Here is a 22,219-nt window from a genome sequence, read left to right as displayed (position 1 = left end):
ATTGAACAATATGTTCTATTTATTCTTAAATACATCTCTCTCTCTCTCTCTCTCTCTCTCTCTCTCTCTCTCTCTCTCTCTCTCTCTCTCTCTCTCTCTCTCTCTCTCTTTCTTTCTTTCTTTCTCTCTTTTTTTCTCTCTCTCTTTCTCTCTGTCTGTAATAATCAAAATGTGCACATGATGGCAGTTATTTTTTTATGTACAGTATAATGTTTTAACTGCAATAATAAGATTATCCACATGATGGCAGTATTATAAAACAGGATGTGAATTTTGAATGCTTGTGAAAGTTCAAAAGGAAAAAAATCTGTATGTATGCATAATTATCTATCTATGGTAGATTTGAAGCATTTTTAACAAACCTATGACCCTGATGTTATAAATAAAGGTACATATTAAAAGTAATGGAATTATTTTGTACAATTTGCTGTTGGATGTGGGAGGTCCAGAGCTCTGTGCCCCATGTTTATTCAGAGTGCTGGTTTTTTTTTAGTTTAAACTTTAAAATAATAGCAATCTAGGAACCCTCAAGGAGAATGGCCCCTGAACAGCAATATGTACCCAGGCACCCTTGGGTAAGTGGCCACTAATAGGTGTCCAGGCACCACAGGAAAGTGGCCACTGCTTGCCAATAGGTTACCAGTCACCCCAGGAATGTGGCCCCTGCTCATCAATAGGCACCCAGGCACCCCAGGAAAGTGGCCACTGCTTGTCTATGGCAACCTAGGAACCATTAAAGAAAGTGGCACATGCTCGCCAATATGTGTTCAGACACTCTGGGTAAGTGGCCCCTGCTCACCAATAGGCACCCAAGCACTCTGGGAATATGGGCCCAGCTTGTAAATAGGTGCCCAGGTTTCCCAGGAAAGTGGGCCCATCTCTCCAATAGCCACTTAGGAACCATCAAGGAAAGTGATCCCTGTTATCCAATGAGTGCCTAAGCATTCTAGGAAAGTGGCTAGAAGGGGGCACATTCCCATGGGGCCTGTGCACCACTTGGCGATGAGGGGACATAGGCAGCTATTGGCAAGCAGGTGCTACTTTTCCAGAGTGCCTGGGTGTGTTTTAACAGCAGGGGTGCCTGGAAGCCTATTGGAAAGCAGTGGCCACTTTTCCAGGGTGCCTGGAAGTCTATTGGCTAGCAGGGACACTTTCTTGTGTGAGCTGTGTGACTATAAGCGAGCAAATGCCACTTATCTTTCTCAGGGTGCCTGTGCACCTACTAGGCAAGCAGAGGCTACATTCCTCGTGTGTCTGGACAACTATTGGCTAGCAGAAGCCCCTTTCCTGGGTTGCCTGGGTATCTTTTGTTGAGCAGGGGCCAAATTCCTGGGATTCCTGGGCACCAATTTGTTAGCAGGGGCCACTTTCCCAAGGTGCTTTGATGTTTTTTGGTGAGCAGGGGCCAATTTCCTGGGGTTCCTGGGAGCCTATTTGCAAGCAAGGACCACTTTCTTAGGGTGCCTGTGTGCCTTTTGAGGAGCATGATCCACTTTCCTGACCTGGGAGCCTTTTGGAAAGCCACTTTCCCAGGGTGCTTGGGTGTGTTTTGGTGAGCAAGGGCCACTCTCCTGAAACCTGTGAGCCTATTAGTTAGCAGGGGCCACTTTGTCTGGGTGCCTGTGCTCCTATTGGGTGAGCAGAGGCCACTTTCCAATGGTGTCTGACCACCTATTGGTTAGGAGGGGCTAATTTCCCTGGGTACCTGGTTGCCTAATGGTGAGAAGGGGCCACTTTCCCATGGTGCTTGGGTGCTTGTCCACTTATCAATGAGCAGGAAACCTATTGGCTAACAGGGGCCACTTTCCTGGAATGCCAGGGGGTATTAGTGGATTAGTTATTGTGCTACCGGCATAGGCAGATAGGTGTATTCGTCCCATTCCTTGAAGTACCTTGAAAAAGGCACAAACGATGGTGCAGTACGTCTCACACAAAACCTGCCACAAAAGGAATGGAATTCAACGGAATAGAAATCTTCAATGATTTTAATAAAACGTTTAAAAACAATTTACAGCTATAGAGCAGGTTTTATGTTTGTTTATGTTTGTGCTTTTTTTTCTAGGTACTTTGAGGAGTTTCCCATGGTGCTTTGGTGCCTGTACACTTATTGGCAAACAGGTACCACTTTTTTTGGGTGCCTCGGAGTCTATTGATGAGCAGGGAGCTCTTTCCTGGGGTGCCTATTAGTAAGCAGGGACTTCTTTCCTGGGTTGCCTGGTGCCTATTGGTAAGCAGGGACCAATTTTCCCAGGGTGCCTGATACCTATAGGAAAACAGAATCCACATTCCTGCGGTGCCAGGGTACCTGATGGTGAGCAGAGGCCAATTTCTTAGGGAGCTTGGGTGTGTTTTGACAAGAAGGGACCGATTTCCTTGTGTGCCTCTAAACCCTTTTAGTGACAAGGGGCCACTTTTGCAGAGTGCCTGGGAAACTGTAGGTTTGCATAGCCTTTCCCAGATTCCTCTGCTCCTGTGCAAAATCTGGTAGTTCAGGTTTTCTGTGTGGGATGTACAGAATTTGTAACTCATAATGGCACAGTGGAGGATGCTTTTTCCACATCTTTTTTACTCAACATATTATAAATAGAGAGTGGTTTAATTGCCCTAGACAAAGTTTCACTCAGCACCATTTAGAAATCTATCACGTGTGAAATTTGTATTACTGGATAAGAACATTGCAATAAAGGGGCTTTGATATAAGAATTTCACTCACAATTATGTGTGAAAAGACTTTGCAATGTATTTTTATTATTTAATTCCACTTTCTTTCATGTAATTGGCAAGAGTCCATGAGCTAGTGACATATGGGATATACAATCCTACCAGGAGGGGCAAAGTTTCCCAAACCTCAAAATGCCTATAAATACACCCCTCACCACACCCACAATTCAGTTTTACAAACTTTGCCTCCTATGGAGGTGGTGAAGTAAGTTTGTGCTAAGATTTCTACGTTGATATGGGCTTCTCAGCATTGTTGAAGCCCGATTCCTCTCAGAGTACAGCGAATGTCAGAGGGACGTGAAGGGAGTATCACTTTTTTGAATACGATGATAACGGGAGTCTATTTCATAGGTTCTCTGTTATCGGTCGTAGAGATTCATCTCCTACCTCCCTTTTCAGATCGACGATATACTCTCAATTTACCATTACCTCTACTAATAACTGTTTTAGTACTGGTTTGGCTATCTGCTATATGTGGATGGGTGTCTTTTGGTAAGTATGTTTTTATTACTTAAGACACTCTCAGCTATGGTTTGGCACTTTATGCAATTATATAAAGTTCTAAATATATGTATTGTACTTATATTTGCCATGAGTCAGGTTCATGTATTTCCTTCTGCAGACTGTCAGTTTCATATTTGGGAATGTAAACACTTTAAGAAATTTATTTCTTACCTGGGGTTTAGTCTTTTTTTCAATTTGACTACTTTTTGCAATTGCGGGTGTTAGGCCCGCGGGTGCGTCAAATGCTAGACTTTATTGCGTCATTTTTGGCGCCAACTTTTTTTGGTGCGAAAAAATACGTTTATGACGCAATTTCGTCATTTCCGGCGTCATACGTGATGCTGAGACCTTTCACACGGCGGCGTCATTAGTGACGCAAGTGTGTCATTTCCGGTCATTTTTGGTGCCAAAAAAGTTTACGTTACGTTGTGCGTCATACTTGGCGCCAAATTTTTTTCATTATTTCAATACCCCATTGATGTTTGCCTCCTGCTTTCTTCTCTATCAAGAGGCCTATGCTTTTGCATTTTTTCCCATTCCTGAAACTGTCATTTAAGGAAATAGATAATTTTGCTTTATATGTTGTTTTTTCTCTTACATTGAGCAAGATGTCCCAATCTGATCCTGTCTCTGAAGTTTCTGCTGGAACATTGCTGCCTGACATCGGTTCTACCAAAGCTAAGTGCATTTGTTGTAAAATTGTAGAAATTATTCCACCGAATGTCATTTGTAATAGTTGTCATGATAAACTTTTACATGCAGATAGTGTTTCTATCAGTAATAGTACATTGCCAGTTGCAGTTCCTTCAACTTCTAATGTGCATGATATACCTGTAAATTTTAAAGAATTTGTTTCTGATTCTATTATGAAGGCTTTGTCTGCATTTCCACCTTCTAATAAACGTAAAAGGTCTTTTAAAACTTCTCATTTAGCTGATGAAATTTCAAATGACCAACAACATAATAATTCATCCTCTTCTGATGAGGATCTATCTGAAACAGAAGATCCTTCCTCAGATATTGACACTAACAAATCTACTTATTTATTTAAAATAGAGTATATGCGTTCTTTATTAAAAGAAGTGTTAATTACTTTGGATATTGAGGTAACCAGTCCTATTGACGTTCAGTCTAATAAACATTTAAATGCTGTTTTTAAACCTCCTGTCGTTTCCCCAGGTGTTTTTCCCATTCCTGAGGCTATTTCTGATATGATTTCTAGGGAATGGAATAAGCCAGGTTATTCCTTCTTCAAGGTTTAAGAGATTGTATACTTTACCAGCAAAATCTATAGAGTTTTGGGAAAAGATCCCCAAAGTTGATGGGGCTATTTCTACTCTTGCAAAACGTACCACTATTCCTATGGAAGATAGCACTTCCTTTAAGGATCCTTTAGATAGGAAGCTTGAATCTTATCTAAGGAAGGCCTATTTATATTCAGGTCATCTTCTCAGACCTGCTATTTCTTTGGGTGATGTTGCGGCTGCATCAACTTTCTGGTTGGAAAATTTAGCGCAACATGAATTGGATTCTGACATATCTAGCATTGTTCGCTTACTGCAACATGCTAATCATTTTATTTGTGATGCCATTTTTGATATTATCAAAATTGATGTTAGATCCATGTCTTTAGCTGTATTAGCTAGAAGAGCTTTGTGGCTTAAATCTTGGAATGCTGATATGACATCTAAATCTAGATTACTATCTCTTTCTTTCCAAGGTAATAATTTATTTGGTTCTCAGTTGGATTCTATTATTTCAACTATCACTGGAGGAAAAGGAGTTTTTTTGCCTCAGGATAAAAAAACCTAAGGGTAAATCTAAGGCTTCTAACCGTTTTCGTTCCTTTCGTCAGAATTAAGGAACAAAAACTCAATCCTCCTCCCAAGGAATCTGCTTCCAGTTGGAAGCCTTCCTCAAATTGGAATAAATCCAAGCCATTTAGGAAACCAAAGTCTGCCCCTAAGTCCGCATGAAGGTGCGGCCCTCATTCCAGCTCAGCTGGTAGGGGACAGATTAAGGTTTTTCAAGGATTTTTGGATAAAATCTGTCCAAAATCATTGGATTCAGAGCATTGTCTCTCAAGGGTATCGAATAGGATTCAAAGTAAGACCTCCTGTGAGAAGATTTTTTCTCTCACACATTCCTGTAAATCCAGTAAAAGCTCAGGCTTTTCTGAAGTGTGTTTCAGATCTGGAGTCTTCAGGGGTAATCATGCCAGTTCCTCCTCAGGAACAAGGTTTGGGGTTTTATTCAAACCTATTCATTGTACCAAAGAAAGAAAATTTGTTCAGACCAGTTCTGGATCTGAAAATTTTGAATCGTTTTGTAAGAGTACCAACTTTCAAGATGGTGACTATAAGGACTATTCTGCCTTTTGTTCAGCAAGGACATTATATGTCCACAATAGACTTGCAGGATGCATACCTTCCTATTCCGATTCATCCAGAACACTATCAGTTTCTGAGATTCTCTTTTCTAGACAAGCATTACCAATTTTTATGCTCTTCCATTTGGCCTAGCAACAGCTCCAAGAATCTTTTCAAAGGTTCTGGGTGCCCTACTATCTGTAATCAGAGAACAGGGTATTGCGGTGTTTCCTTATTTGGACGATATCTTGGTACTAGCTCAGTCTTTACATACTGCAGAATCTCACACGAATCAACTAGTGTTGTTTCTTCGGAAACATGGTTGGAGGATCAATTTACCAAAAAGTTTCTTGATTCCTCAGACAAGGGTCACCTTTTTAGGCTTCCAGATAGATTCAGTGTCCATGACTCTGTCTCTAACAGACAAGAGACGTTTAAAATTGGTCGCAGCATGTCGGCTCCTTCAGTCTCAGTCATTTCCTTCAGTGGCTATGTGCATGGAAGTTTTAGGTCTCATGACTGCAGCATCGGACGCAATCCCCTTTGCTCCAATGCACTTATATTATGTCTATATATGTGTACATATATACACATATAAATACATATATGAATACATATATACACATTTAAATACATATATGAATATATATACACATATGAATACATATATGAATACATATATACACATATAAATACATATATGAATACATATATACACATATAAATACATATATGAATACATATATACACATATAAATACATATGAATTCATATATACACATATAAATACATATTTGAATACATATATACACATATAAATACATACATGAATACATATATACACATATAAATACATATTTGAATACATATATACACATATAAATACATACATGAATACATATATACACATATAAATACATATATGAATACATATATACACATATAAATACATATATGAATACATATATACACATATAAATACATATATGAATACATATATACACATATAAATACATATTTGAATATGTATTTGTATCTGTGAATATATGAATATTTTGCGTTATGAGGGGTGCGGTACTAACTTGCAAGTTATTGTCACCGCTCACTTACCTACAGCGCTGGTATTACAGGTTTTTATAAACCCGGCATTAAAAGACAAGAAGTGAGCGTGGAGCAAACTTGTGCTCCATACCGCACTCCAATACCAGCGCTGCTTAAGTCAGCGGTGAGCTGGATGTACGTGCTCATGCACGATTTCCCCATAGACATCAATGGGGAGAGCCGGCTGAAAAAAAATCTAACACCTGCAATAAAGCAGCGTAAAGCTCCGTAACGCAGCCCCATTGATTCCTATGGGGAAACTAAATTTATGTTTACACCTAACATACTAACATGAACCCAGAGTCTAAACACCCCTAATCTTACACTTATTAACCCCTAATTGTCCATCCCTAACATCGCCGCCACCTACCTACATTAACCCCTAATCTGCCGCCCCCAACGTTGCTGCCACTATACTAAATTTATCAACCCCTAAGTATAACCCTAACCCTAACACCCCCTAACTTAAATATAATTAAAATAAATCTAAATAAAACCTAATATTAATAACTAAATAATTCCTATTTAAAACTAAATACCTATAAAATAAACCCTAAGCTAGCTACAATATAACTAATAGTTACATTGTAGATAGCTTAGGGTTTATTTTTATTTTACAGGCAAGTTTGTATTTATTTTAACTTGTTAGAATAGTTACTAAATAGTTATTAACTATTTAATAACTACCTAGCTAAAATAAATACAAATTTACCTGTAAAATAAAACCTAACCTGTCTTACACTAACACCTAACCTTACCCTACAATTAAATAAATTACCTAAATTAAATACAATTAACTAAATTCAATACAATTACCTAACTTACAAAAAAAACACACTAAATTACACAAAATAAAAAACAAAAACAAGATATTTAAACTAATTACACCTAATCTAATAGCACTATCAAAATAAAAAAAGCCCACCCAAAATAAAAAACCCTAGCCTAAAATAAACTACCAATAGCCCTTAAAAGGGCCTTTTGCGGGGCGTTGCCCCAAAGAAATCAGCTCTTTTACCTGTAAAAAAAATACAAACAACCACCCCAACAGTAAAACCCACCACCCACACAACCAACCCCCCAAATAAAACCCTAACTAAAAAACCTAAGCTCCCCATTGCCCTGAAAAGGGCATTTGGGTGGGCATTGCCCTTTAAAGGGCATTTAGCTCTTTTGCAGCCCAAACCTTTTTGGCCTCCCAGGACAAGCTTGTAATACCGGCGCTATGGAAGTACCATTTAAAAAAGACTTTACGAAATTTGCGTAAGTTGATTTGCATTATGGCCAAAAGAGTGTGCGGTTCCCCTAAACCTGCAAGACTCGTAATAGGAGCGGTAGTGAAAAAGCAGCGCTATAACCTGATAACGTTGCTTTTCATCATATCGTAAAACTCGTAATCTAGCCGAATGTGTTTTAGAAAGATTAATTTTTTTAGTATAAAAGGTATTTAGTAGTTTAACCTCTTACGTACCCTGTACGACGCTGATCGTTATGCTCTTAAGGATCAGCAATGTACCTTGTGCGTCGCTGCAGTCCTGGGCTTCTCTCTGCCGCGATCTCGCTCAAAATAGCGAGATTGTTCTATTTCTGCATGCCCCACGAGTGTTGCACTGCAGAAATAGATTTGCAGAGTTACCGATGTAGAGAGGGCCACTCTGTGGCCCTCTCTGCATCGGACAGCAGTGGTGTCGATCGTTGGTGGGTGGGAGCATAAGGAGGGAGGCGGGTGGGCAGCCCATCGCTGGAGGGGGAGGGAGACGGGCGGGAACGCTACCCCACGCTACACAGATAGGGGGGAAAAAAAGCCGGGAACTGAGTACGAAGGAGGGAGGATGGAGGAATGGCCAATAGGGGGTTCCTATGTGGGATCCATTGTGGGAAAGGGATCTGGGACGGGGAAGGGGGGTAGGGTTATGAAAGGGGGCAGCTACACTACAGAAAAAATATATATATTTTTTTTAAATATGCATAAATTGAGATAAACTGGGTACTTGCAGACAGCTGCCAGTACCTAAGATGGCGGCAAATGGGTAGTGGGGGGAGAGATAGAGAGCTGCTTGGGGGGATCAGGGAGGTTGGGGGCAAAAAGGGGATCCTACACTGCAAAAAATATAAAAAAATAAATAAAATATATATATATATATATATATATATATATATATATATATATATATATATATATATATATATAAAAAGCAGTCTTTTATTTTAGTACTGGCCGACTTTCTGCCAGTACTTAAGATGGAGTGACAATTGTGGGATGGGGGATTGAAGAGAGCTGTTTGAGAGGGGTCAAGGAGAGATCAGGGGGAGGGATGTGTCAGGTGGGAGGCTGATCTCTACACTAAAGCTAAAATTGACCCGGCAAGCTACCTAATTAACCCCTTCACTGCTGGTCATAATACAAGTGTTGTGTGCAGCAGCATTTAGTGGCCTTCTAATAACAAATGCCGAAGCCATATATGTCTGCTATTTCTGAACAAAGGGGACCACAGAGAATAATTTACAACCATTTGTGCCATGATTGCAAAAGCTGTTTGTAAATAATTTCAGTGAGAAACCTAAAATTGTGAAAAAGTGAACGTTTTTTTAATTTGATCGCATTTAGCGGTGAAATGGTGGCATGAAATATACCAAGATGGGCCTAGATCAATACTTTGGGTTGTCTACTAAAAAAAAATCTATAGTTTTTATAGTTAAATATAAAAAAGGCTCTATTTATGTTTAAATGTAATGATGGCAAAAAATGCCAAAATTGCTCTGGTCTTTTGGGGAAGTTTTTTCTGAAGTGCCTGGTCATTAAGGGGTTAACATAACTTGCTACAGAAACTTAATCCAGTCACAACCGGTTATTAGCAGCCACATTCAGTCACAGACAGTTATATGCTAATAAAATGCTGCACCTTGCTATTGTGATGTAATAATAACCAAAGGTATATAAAGAGCTGCCAACACAATTCAAATGGGCTAACATGGATTTCATCTGATGGCTGAGATGTGCTGGTGGTGGCTGCTGGCTGGGTCAACCACCCTATGGATTATCAGGGGAACATCTCAGGGTAAGGCTCTGTAACATTATATGCACATCAGACTCATAACCCTGAAACTTCTCTGTCGGCCCCATACCCACATCAGACACCTGACCCTGCAACTGCTCTGTCACACCCATACCTGCACAGACATGACCAGGGAACATATTGTCAGTTAATTTAGTGAAATAATTGCAGTAATTCATTAATAGTCTCAGTAACAGGCTGCTGTGCTTGGCACTTTATATTAAAAGGACATAAAACAAGTTGGGATAGAGACAAAATATAATAATATGTACTTTAATTAAATAATTAACCCTTTCTTTTTAGTTTCTGAATTGTAAAGCTCTAACTCCCCCCACACATTTCCTTCTATGGCTGTATCTATATTTATTGTTGTTTTGGTAGGGATTATAGGGATTATCTGCTGGAGCATGTGGAGTTGGCTTCTCCTGGCAGTTTAGCTATGTAATTCATTTTGCTTATTTTTGAAAATGTATTTTAACTTGCCAGCAATTTTTTAACAATTTGTTTTAATGCAATCTATTTTTAACCCCTTAAGGACTGGGTATTTCAGACAAAAACTTCCCCAAAAGACCAGGTCATCTTTAGCATTTTTGCCATCACTACATTTAAACAGAAATAGAGCCTTTTTATATATTTACCTATCAAAACTATATTTTTTTTAGTAGACAACCGAAAGTATTGATCTAGGCCCATTTTGGTATATTTCATGCCACCATTTCACAGCCAAATGTGATCAAATAAAAAAAACAGTTAATTTTTTCAAAATTTTAGGTTTTTCACTGAAATTATTTACAAACAGATTGTGCAATCATGGCATAAATGGTTGTAAATGCTTCTCAGGGATCCCCTTTGTTCAGAAATAGCAGATATATATGGCTTTGGCATTGCTTTTTGGTAATTAGAAGGCCGCTACATGCCACTTTGCACCACACTTGTATTATTTCCAGCAGTGAAGGGGTTTATTAGGTTTATTGTAGGGTTAATGTTAGCTTTATTGTAGAGATCAGCCTCCCACATGACACATCCCACCCCCTGATCCCTCCCTGACCCCTCCCAAACAGATCTCTTCCATACCCCACCCCACTATTGTCACCCCCATCTAAAGTACTGGCAGGAAGTCTACCAGTACTAAAATAAAAGGCTTTTCTTCCATGTAATTGGCAAGAGTCCATGAGCTAGTGACGTATGGGATATACAATCCTACCAGGAGGGGCAAAGTTTCCCAAACCTCAAAATGCCTATAAATACACCCCTCACCACACCCACAATTCAGTTTTACAAACTTTGCCTCCTATGGAGGTGGTGAAGTAAGTTTGTACTAAGATTTTTACGTTGACATGCGCTTCTCAGCATTTTGAAGCCCGATTCCTCTCAGAGTACAGCGAATGTCAGAGGGACATGGAGAGTATCACGTATTGAATGCAATGATTTTCTTAACGGGGGTCTTTTTCATAGGTTCTCTGTTATCAGTCATAGAGATTCATCTCCTACCTCCCTTTTTAGATTGACGATATACTCTCATATACCATTACCTCTACTGATAACTGTTTCAGTACTGGTTTGGCTATCTGCTATATGTGTATGGGTGTCTTTTGGTAAGTATGTTTTTATTACTTAAGACACCTCAGCTATAGTTTTGCCCTTTATGCATTTATATAAAGTTCTAAATATATGTATTGCACTTATATTTGCCATGAGTCAGGTTCATGTATTTCCTTTTGCAGACTGTCAGTTTCATATTTGGGGAAAGTTAATATTTTTCTTACCTGGGGTTTAGTCTTTTTTCATTTAACTACTTGTTTCATATTGCGGGCTGACTTAGGCTTGCGGGTGCGCCAAATGCTACACTTTATTGCGTCATTCTTGGCGCGAGAATTTTTTGGCGCGAAAGGCACGTCCGTTGACGCAAGTTCATCATTTCCGGCATCATAATTGACATATAGGTTCACAAAGGGTTGCGTCATTAGTGACGCAAGTGTGTCATTTCCGGACATGGTTGACGCCAAAAAAAAATTCAGTTACGTTGTGCGTCATACTTGGCGCTAAATCTTTTCATTATTTATTTGCCCCATTGCTTTTGGCTCTTGCCTTTTTCTATGTCAGAGGGCTATGCTATTTGCATTTTTTCCCATTCCTGAAACTGTCATATAAGGAAATTGACAAATTTTGCTTTATATGTTGTTTTTTATTTTACATTTTGTCTCAATCTGATCCTGCCTCAGAAGTGTCTGTTGGAACTTTGCTGCCTGATGTCAGTTCTACTAAAGCTAAGTGCATTATATTTCCGAATGTCATTGTATTAGTTATCATGATAAACTTTTTACATGCAGATATTGTGTCCATCAGTTAATAGTACATTTACTGTTGTTGTTTCTTCAACTTTTAATGTACATGTTATACCTATGAAATTTAAAGAATGTGTTACTGATTCTATTCAGAAGGCTTTGTCTGCTATTCTGCCTTCTAATTAATATAAAGGTCTTTTAAAATTTCTCATAAGGTTGATGAAATTTCAAATGACCGACAACATAATTAATTATCCTCTTCTGATGAGGATCTATCTGATTCAGAAGATCTTTCCTCAGATATTGACACTAACAAATCTTCTTATTCATTTAAAATGAAGTATTTTCGTTCTTTGTTAAAGAAGTGTTGATTATTTTGGATATCATGGAAACTAGTCCTCTTGTTATTTGAACTAGTAAATTCTGTTTTTAAACCGCCTGTGGTTACTCCAGAGGTTTTTTTCCGTTCCTGATGCTATTTCTCTTATGATTTCTAAGGAATGGAATTAGCCGGATACTTATTTTATTCCTTCTTTAAGGTTTAAAAATTGTATCCTTTTACCAGCAATTTCTATATTGTTTTGGGAAAAGATTCTCAACTTGATGTGGCTATTTCTACTCTTGCTGAACGTACCTCTATTCCTATGGAAGATAGTACTTAAGATCTTTTAGATAGGAAACTTGAATCTTATCTAAGGAAAGCTTATTTAGATTCAGGTCATCTCAGGCCTACATTTTCTTTGGCTGATGTTGCAGCTGCATCAACTTTTTTGTTGGAGATTTAGCGCAACAAGAATTGGATTCTGATTTATCTAGTATTGTTCGCTTTCTGCAACATACTAATCAGTTCTGATGCCATTTTTTTGATATCATCAAGATTGATGTTAGATCTATGTCTTTAGCTATTTTTAGCTACAAGAGTTTTGAGGCTTAAATCTTGGAATGCTGATATGACTTTTTAAGTCTAGATTGCTGTCTCTTTCTTTCCAAGGTAATAAGAGACCTAAGGGTAAATATTAAGCTTCTAAATCGTTTTCATTCTTTTTTTCAAATAAGGAACAAAAACCTAATACTTCCCTATGGAATCTGTTTCCAATTGGAAACCTTCATTAAATGGAATAAATCCAACCCATTTAAGAAACCAAAATGCCAGCCCCTAAGTCTGCATGAAGGTGCAACTCTCATTCCAGCTCAGCTGGTAGGGGGCAGATTAAGGTTTTTTTCAAGAATGTTTTGGATAAATTCGGTCCAAATCAATGGTTTCAGAGTATTGTCTCTCAGGGGTTTCGAATAAGATTCTGAGTAAATTCTCCTGTGACAAGATTTTTTTTCCTCTAACCCATCCCAGCAAATCCAGGTAAAGCTCAGGCTTTCCTGAAGTGTGTTTCAGACCTGAAGTTTCAGGGGTAGTCATGCCAGTTCCTTTTCAGGGACAAGGTCTGGGGTTTTATTCAAAACTATTCATTGTCTCAAAGAAGTACATTTCATTCAGACCAATTCTGGATCTGAAAATTTTGAATCGTTATGTAAGAGTACCAATTTTCAAATGGTGACTTTAAGGACCGTTCTGCCTTTTATTCAGCAAGGACATTTTAGGTCCATAATGGATTGCAGGATGTATACCTTCATATTCCGATTCATTCAGATCATTATCAGTTCCTGAGATTCTCTTTTCTAGACAAGCATTACCAATTTGTTGCTTTTCCATTTTGGACTAGCAACCGCTCAAATAATCTTTGTTAAAGGTTCTTGGTGCCCTGCTTTATGAAAATCAGAGAGCAGGGGATTGCAGTGTTTCCTTATTTGGACGATATCTTGGTACTAGCTCAGTCCTTTCGTTCTGCAGAATCTCACACTAATCAACTAGTGTTGTTTCTTCGGAAACATGGTTGGAGGATCAATTTTCCAAAAAAAGTTTATTGATTCCTCAGACAAGGGTCACCTTTTTTAGGTTTCCAGATAGATTCAGTGTCCATCACTCTGTCTCTAACAGACAAGAGACATTTGAAAGTGGTTGCAGCCTGTCGGCACCCTCAGTCTCAGTCATTCCCTTCAGTAGTTATGTGCATGGAAAATTTAGGTCTCATGACTGCAGTATTGGATGCAATTCCCTTTACTCATTCTCAGATGAGACCTCTCCAGCTGTGTTTGCTGAATCCATTTTGCAGGGATTATACTAAGATATCACAATTAATATCCTTAAATCCCAATGTTTTGACACTCTCTAACATGGTGGTAAATCACCAGCGTTTAGTTCAAGGGGCTTCTTTGTTCGGCTAACCTGGACTGCGATATCTACAGATGCAAGTTTTTCAGTTTGGGAGCTGTTTGGGGATCTCTGACAGCACAAGGGGTTTGGAAATCTCAAGAGGCGAGATTACCAATCAATATTTTAGATCTCTAAGCAATTCTCAGAGCTCTTCAGTTTTGGCCTTTGTTGAAGAGAGAACTGATCATTTATTTTCAAACAGACAGTATTACATACAGTGGCATTTGTCAATCAGCAGGGTGGGACTCACAGTCCACAAGCTATGAAGAAGTATTTCAGATACTTGCTTCGGCGGAATCCAGCTCCTGTCTAATTTCTGCAGTGCATTTCCCAGGTATAGACATTGGGAGGCGGATTATCTCAGACGTCAGACTTTACATCCTGGGGAGTGGTTCCTCCATCCAGATGTGTTTTCTCAGATTGTTCAGATATGGGGTCTTCTACAGATAGATCTGATGGCCGGTCCAGGGATTTTCAGACGTAAGCAGTGGGGGCGCTGACACTTCCTTGGTGTTATCAACCTGCTTATATTTTCCCGCCTCTAGTTCTTCTTCCAAGAGTGATCTCCAGAATCATTATGGAACAATCGTCTGTGTTGCTGGTGGCTCCAGCATGGCCTCACAGATTTTGGTATGCGGGTCTTGTTCGGATTTCCAGCCGCCAACCTTGGCTACTTCCGTTAATGCCAGACCTACTGTCTCAAGTTCCGTTTTTCCATCAGATTTTCAAATCATTAAATTTGAAGGTATGGGAATTGATCGCTTAGTGCTAAGTCATAGAGGTTTCTCTGACTCAGTGATTAATACTATGTTACAAGCTCTTAAATCTGTTTCTTGAAAGATTTATTATCGAGTTTGGAAGACTTACATTTCATGGTGTTCTCATAAATTCTCTTGGCATTCTTTTAGAGTGCAAGAATTTTACAGTTTCTTCAGGATGGTTTGGATAAGGTTTTGTCTGCAAGTTCCTTGAAGGGACAAATCTCTGCTCTTTCTGTTTTATTTCACAGAAAGATTGCTAACTTCCTGATATTCACTGTTTTGTACAGGCTTTAGTACATATTTAAGCCTGTCATTAAATCAATCTCTCCTCCTTGGAGTCTAAATTAGGTTTGGAGGGCTTTGCAGGCTCCTCCATGTTGAGCCTATGCATTCTTTGGACATTTAACTACTTTCTTGGAAAGTATTGTTCCTTTTGGCCATCTCTTCTGCTAGAAGAGTTTCTGAGCTATCTGCTCTTTCTTATGAATCTCCTTTTCTGATTTTTCATCAGGATAAGGCGGTTTTGCGGACTTCATTTAAATTTTTTTCCTAAGGTTGTGAATTTTAAAAACATTAGTAGAGAAATTGTTGTCCCTTCCTCGTGTCCTAATCCTAAGAATTCTTTGGAAAGATTCTTACATTCTTTGGATGTGGTGAGAGCTTTGAAATATTATATTGAAGCTACTAAAGATTTCAGGAAGACTTCTAGTCTATTTGTTATATTTTCTGGTCCTAGGGAAGGTCAGAAAGACTTCTGCCATTTCCTTGGTTTCAAGCTTATTGGAGTCGGGTTAGGTCCCGTCTCAGAGAATTACAGTTCATTCTACTAGATCAGTCTCCACTTTGTGGGCTTTTAAGAATGAAGCTTCAGTTGATCAAATTTGCAAGCGGCAACTTGGTCTTCTTTACATACATTTACTTAATTCTACCATTTTTTTTTGGTAGAAAAGTTCTTCAGGCAGCTGTTTCAGTTTGATTCTTCTGCTGATGTTTTAAGTTTTTCTTTTCTTTATTAGAATAACTTATATTTTGGGTTGTGGATTAATTTTTCAGCATATGGCTGTTGTTTATTTTTATCCCTCCCTCTCTAGTGACTCTTGCGTGGAGCTCCACATCTTGGGTATTTGATATCCCATACGTCACTAGCTCATGGACTCTTGCCAATTACATGAAAGAAAACATAATTTATGTAAGAACTTACCTGATAAATATATTTCTTTCATATTGGCAAGAGTCCATGAGACCCACCCTTTTTTATGGTGGTTATGATTTTTTTTGTATAAAGCACAATTATTTCCAGATTCCTTTGTTGATGCTTTTTACTCCTTTCTTTATCACCCCACTATTTGGCTATTCTTTATACTGAATTATGGGTGTGGTGAGGGGTGTATTTATAGGCATTTTGAGGTTTGGGAAACTTTGCCCCTCCTGGTAGGATTGTATATCCCATACGTCACTAGCTCATGGACTCTTGCCAATATGAAAGAAATTAATTTATCAGGTAAGTTCTTACATAAATTATGTTTTTTTTTTTAAATATACTTTCTGCAGTGTAGTATCCCCCCTTGCCTCACAACCTCCCTGATCCCCCCTCCAAACAGCTTTCTAATCCTCCCCCACTACCTATTTGCCGGCATCTTAGGTACTGGTAGCAGTCTTACTCCCTGTGTGCTAGGGTAACTCAATTGAGAATGAGCTTGTGAATTTTAAATGTACTAATTAAAGTTTATACTTTTTATCTTCAAATTCGCTTGTGCAGCCTTCAACTTTTTTCCTATCTTTTGGATTTTTGCTGCAAATTAGGCAAATTAAAAAAATAAAAATTTAAATACCCATTTTTTTCTGTAGTGTAGCTGCCCCACCTCAATACCTTACCCCCTCCCAGATCCCTTTCTGTCAACTGATCCCACATAGGATCCCCCTCATTGCCTCTCCTCCTTCCTTCCCCTCAATGACGCACTTATTTTTTTTATTTATTTTAATTCCTGTAGTGTCGCGTAGTGGTCCTACCCGCTCCCTCCCTCCTCTCGCCCCCTACAGTGACGGGCCGTTCGCCTCCCTCCTCCCGACCCCTACAGTGACGGGCCGCACCACCGCTGTCTGTACAGGGTACGGGGCTGGTCATTAAGGGGTTAATGAATTAGCCCTTCTAGGATATGTACCGATCTCAACCTGTTTTATGTCCCTTTACGTAATGTCATATACACAGTAACTTCTGTGCACTGACTAGAGCAGGGGCACATTACATAAATATTTTATCATATGATGTGAGGGGCACTAAATACACACATACATTGGATAGTCTGCTGCATAGCTAACATTCTGGGATTTGGTAATAAACCAGACTTTATTATAGTGCACAGAACAAGTGTGATATTTGTGTCATCTAATAATGTGATTAATTTACTAATAGGAGACCAATGAGATGGATAAAAAAAAAAGATCTGATGGATAAGACAGAGATGAGCAGAGGGATGACACCGATAGAGCTGATTGATGAGACAAAGAGAAGGCAAAAGATGAGGTTCAGAAGATGAGGAGTGACACATGAAAGAGCTGATTAATGAGACAAAAAGAAGGCAAAGGATGAGGTTCAGAAGCTGAGGAGTGACACATGAAAGAGCTGATTAATGAGACAAAGAGAAGGAAATGGATGAGGTTCAGAAGCTGAGGAGTGACACATGAAAGAGCTGATTAATGAGACAAAAAAAAGTAAAAGGATGACGTTCAGAAGCTGAGGAGTGACACATGAAAGAGCTGAGCAATGAGACAAAAAGAAGGCAAAGGATGAGTTTAAGAAGCAGAGAGATGTGTCAGAGGGAGCTGATTAATGAGACAAAGAGAAGGCAAAGGATGTGGTTCAGAAGCTGAGGAGTGACACATGAAAGAGCTGAGCAATGAGACAAAAAGAAGGCAAAGGATGAGGTTAAGAAGCAGAGAGATGTGTCAGAGAGAGCTGATTAATGAGACAAAGAGAAGGCAAAGGATGAGGCTAAGAAGCAGAGAGATGTGTCAGAGGGAGCTGATTAATGAGACAAAGAGAAGGCAAAGGATGAGGTTCAGAAGCCGAGGAGTGACACATGAAAGAGCTGAGCAATGAGACAAAAAGAAGGCAAAGGATGAGGTTAAGAAGCAGAGAGATGTGTCAGAGGGAGCTGATTAATGAGACAAAGAGAAGGCAAAGGATGAGGTTCAGAAGCCGAGGAGTGACACATGAAAGAGCTGATTAATGAGACAAAGAGAAGGAAAAGGATGAGGTTCAGAAGCTGAGGAGTGACACATGAAAGAGCTGATTAATGAGACAAAAAGAAGGCAAAGGATGAGGTTAAGAAGCAGATAGATGTGTCAGAGGGAGCTGATTAATGAGACAAAGAGAAGGCAAAGGATGAGGTTCAGAAGCTGAGGAGTGACACATGAAAGAGCTGATTAATGAGACAAAGAGAGAAGGATGAGGTTAAGAAGCAGAGAGATGTGTCAGAGGGAGCTGATTAATGAGACAAAGAGAAGGAAAAGGATGAGGTTCAGAAGCTGAGGAGTGACACATGAACGAGCTGAATAATGAGACAAAGAGAAGGCAAAGGATGAGGTTAAGAAGCAGAGAGATGTGTCAGAGGGAGCTGATTACTAAGACAAAGAGAAAGAGAAGGATGAGGTTAAGAAGCAGAGAGATGTGTCAGAGGGAGCTGATTAATGAGACAAAGAGAAGGAAAAGGATGAGGTTAAGAAGCTGAGGAGTGACACATGAAGAGCTGATTACTGAGACAAAGAGAAAGAAAAGGATGAGGTTAAGAAGCAGAGAGACGTGTCAGAGGGAGCTGATTAATGAGACAAAGAGAAGGAAAATGATGAGATTAAGAAGCTGAGGAGTGACACATGAAGAGCTGATTACTGAGACAAAGAGAAAGAAAAGGATGAAGTTAAGAAGCAGAGAGACGTGTCAGAGGGAGCTGATTAATGAGACAAAGAGAAGGAAAAGGATGAGGCTAAGAAGCAGAGGAGTGACACATGAAAGAGCTAAATAATGAGACAAAGAGAAAGAAAAGGATGAGGTTAAGAAGCAGAGAGACGTGTCACAGGGAGCTGATTAATGAGACAAAGAGAAGGCAAAGGATGAGGCTAAGAAGCAGAGGAGTGACACATGAAAGAGCTAAATAATGAGACAAAGAGAAGGAAAAGGATAAGGTTAAGAAGCAGAGAGACGTGCCAGAGGGAGCTGATTAATGAGACAAAGAGAAGGAAAAGGATGAGGTTAAGAAGCAGAGAGACGTGTCACAGGGAGCTGATTAATGAGACAAAGAGAAGGAAAAGGATGAGGTTAAGAAGCAGAGAGACGTGTCACAGGGAGCTGATTAATGAGACAAAGAGAAGGAAAAGGATGAGGTTCAGAAGCTGAGTAGTGACACATAAAATAGCTGATTAATGAGACAAAGAGAAGGAAAAGGATGAGGTTAAGAAGCAGAGAGATGTGTCAGAGGGAGCTGATTAATGAGACAAAGAGAAGGAAAATGATGAGATTAAGAAGCTGAGGAGTGACACATGAAGAGCTGATTACTGAGACAAAGAGAAAGAAAAGGATGAGGTTAAGAAGCAGAGAGACGTGTCACAGGGAGCTGATTAATGAGACAAAGAGAAGGAAAAGGATGTGGTTAAGAAGCTGAGGAGTGACACATGAAAGAGCTAAATAGGGAGACAAAGAGAAAGAAAAGGATGAGGTTAAGAAGCAGAGGAGTGACACATGAAAGAGCTAAATAATGAGACAAAGAGAAAGAAAAGGATGAGGTTAAGAAGCAGAGAGACGTGCCAGAGGGAGCTGATTAATGAGACAAAGAGAAGGAAAAGGATGAGGCTAAGAAGCAGAGGAGTGACACATGAAAGAGCTAAATAATGAGACAAAGAGAAGGAAAAGGATGAGGTTAAGAAGCTGAGGAGTGACACATGAAGAGCTGATTACTGAGACAAAGAGAAAGAAAAGGATGAGGTTAAGAAGCAGAGAGACGTGTCACAGGGAGCTGATTAATGAGACAAAGAGAAGGAAAAGGATGTGGTTAAGAAGCTGAGGAGTGACACATGAAAGAGCTAAATAGGGAGACAAAGAGAAAGAAAAGGATGAGGTTAAGAAGCAGAGGAGTGACACATGAAAGAGCTAAATAATGAGACAAAGAGAAAGAAAAGGATGAGGTTAAGAAGCAGAGAGACGTGCCAGAGGGAGCTGATTAATGAGACAAAGAGAAGGAAAAGGATGAGGCTAAGAAGCAGAGGAGTGACACATGAAAGAGCTAAATAATGAGACAAAGAGAAAGAAAAGGATGAGGTTAAGAAGCAGAGAGACGTGTCAGAGGGAGCTGATTAATGAGACAAAGAGAAGGAAAAGGATGAGGTTAAGAAGCAGAGGAGTGACACATGAAAGAGCTGATTACTGAGACAAAGAGAAAGAAAAGGATGAGGTTAAGAAGCAGAGAGATGTGTCACAGGGAGCTGATTAATGAGACAAAGAGAAGGAAAAGGATGAGGCTAAGAAGCAGAGAGATGTGTCAGAGGGAGCTGATTAATGAGACAAAGAGAAAGAGAAGGATGAGGTTAAGAAGCAGAGAGACGTGTCAGAGGGAGCTGATTAATGAGACAAAGAGAAGGAAAAGGATGAGGCTAAGAAGCAGAGAGATGTGTCTGAGGGAGCTGATTAATGAGACAAAGAGAAGGAAAAGGATGAGGTTAAGAAGCAGAGAGACGTGTCAGAGGGAGCTGATTAATTAGACAAAGAGAAAGAAAAGGACGAGGTTAAGAAGCAGAGAGATGTGTCACAGGGAGCTGATTAATGAGACAAAGAGAAGGAAAAGGATGAGGTTAAGAAGCAGAGAGACGTGTCAGAGGGAGCTGAGGCATGAGATAATGTTGAAGTGATGGAGGAAAGAATTACAGACTATGGAAGGATTGTATGTAAATCTGCAAATAAATAAAATAAATAAAATTAAAAACAAATGTAAGGTGTGCAGTGTGATGTGTATGTGAGCTACTAGATACATATCTGTGAATGAATATGCTGGAAAAAAGGGAATGTAATAGTAATATTCAACCATTAAATAATTTGAAATTTGACTTTTTATTTATACCATCCGGATTGCCCGGATTGAGCGTAAAAATACAAAACTCTTCTTTTTTGAAAAGTTGAGCTGATCTATCACTTGATCAATGGCTTGAAATCTGAAGATCGATTGTTGCTTCACGCTATGTTTTGAAAAAGTCTTTCCACAGGAGTTTAAGGAGAGATAACGGTAAAAGATAATAAATGTTCCCTTATGCAATATTTTAGCATCCTGGTTGTACACCCTACGTACTGTTTACCACATAGGGGCTAGATTATGAGTGAAGCGCTAACTGCAGCACGCAAGCAATATCAGCTCTTTTCATGTGACAGAAATAGCCTGCGTATTACAAGTGAAAAGTAAATGCAAGAGTGCAATTGCTCATCGAGTTAGCACAACTTCAGAGCTTGCGTAAAGGATGGGGAAGAATAAAAGATGCACTAAACACTACATAAATATATGTAAATGTACACACTCATATAAACACATTCTGATAAAAATTATTAAAAAATAATAATAAAACAGTTATTTGGGCTCAAAGATATATGGTATAAGGTGTTTGAAAAAAAGGGCTGCAAAGCGTGTATGTGTACATATGTATTTATGTATTTACTAGCTGTTGCCCGTGGCTTCACTTGCATGGATTTTGTGATTTGTAAAAAATATAAAAAAATAAGAGCACTCCCAACGACGTGTGCCCTCACGTCTGTGCCCGTTATGGTTGCACACTTGCTGACATGATCTTCGTGAGTTTTTGTTAATTATCGGTGTTTCTCATACATGGGCACTAATCCGCTAAGTTGTGGGTGAGGCGTCAGTCCGGCATATCAAACATATTTTGTTATTATTATTCTGTTTGCAATTACTTTAATATAAACTGTAATTATATATTATAACACAGCTGTCAGATGAGAAAAAGAGTATTCATTTTTTTAGTGATATCCAGAACTACTGACGTTAGGAGCAAGAAATTTGGCATGTAAACTTACTTTATAATGAAGATTTTAAATTATAATTTTTATTTTTCTAACATCTTCAGTTTATGAGATATGGGTATCTTCATAAATCACCCA

General features: G+C 39.1%; 1 long non-coding RNA gene across 1 annotated transcript in view; it reads left to right on the top strand.

Moving 5' to 3' along the window:
• Nucleotides 1–21,042, top strand: part of LOC128639896 (uncharacterized) — a 37,032-nt gene extending 15,990 nt beyond the window's left edge. The window contains exon 2 of the long non-coding RNA XR_008399272.1: nucleotides 17,480–21,042. This is a non-coding gene — a long non-coding RNA (uncharacterized LOC128639896). The remainder of the gene's footprint in view (nucleotides 1–17,479) is intronic.
• Nucleotides 21,043–22,219: the final 1,177 nt, after the last annotated feature.

Source organism: Bombina bombina, chromosome 1, assembly GCF_027579735.1.
Source record: "Bombina bombina isolate aBomBom1 chromosome 1, aBomBom1.pri, whole genome shotgun sequence".
Lineage (NCBI taxonomy): Eukaryota > Metazoa > Chordata > Amphibia > Anura > Bombinatoridae > Bombina > Bombina bombina.
The sequence above is the reverse complement of the archived record's forward strand: the minus strand, read 5'-3'. Positions and strand labels throughout refer to the sequence as shown.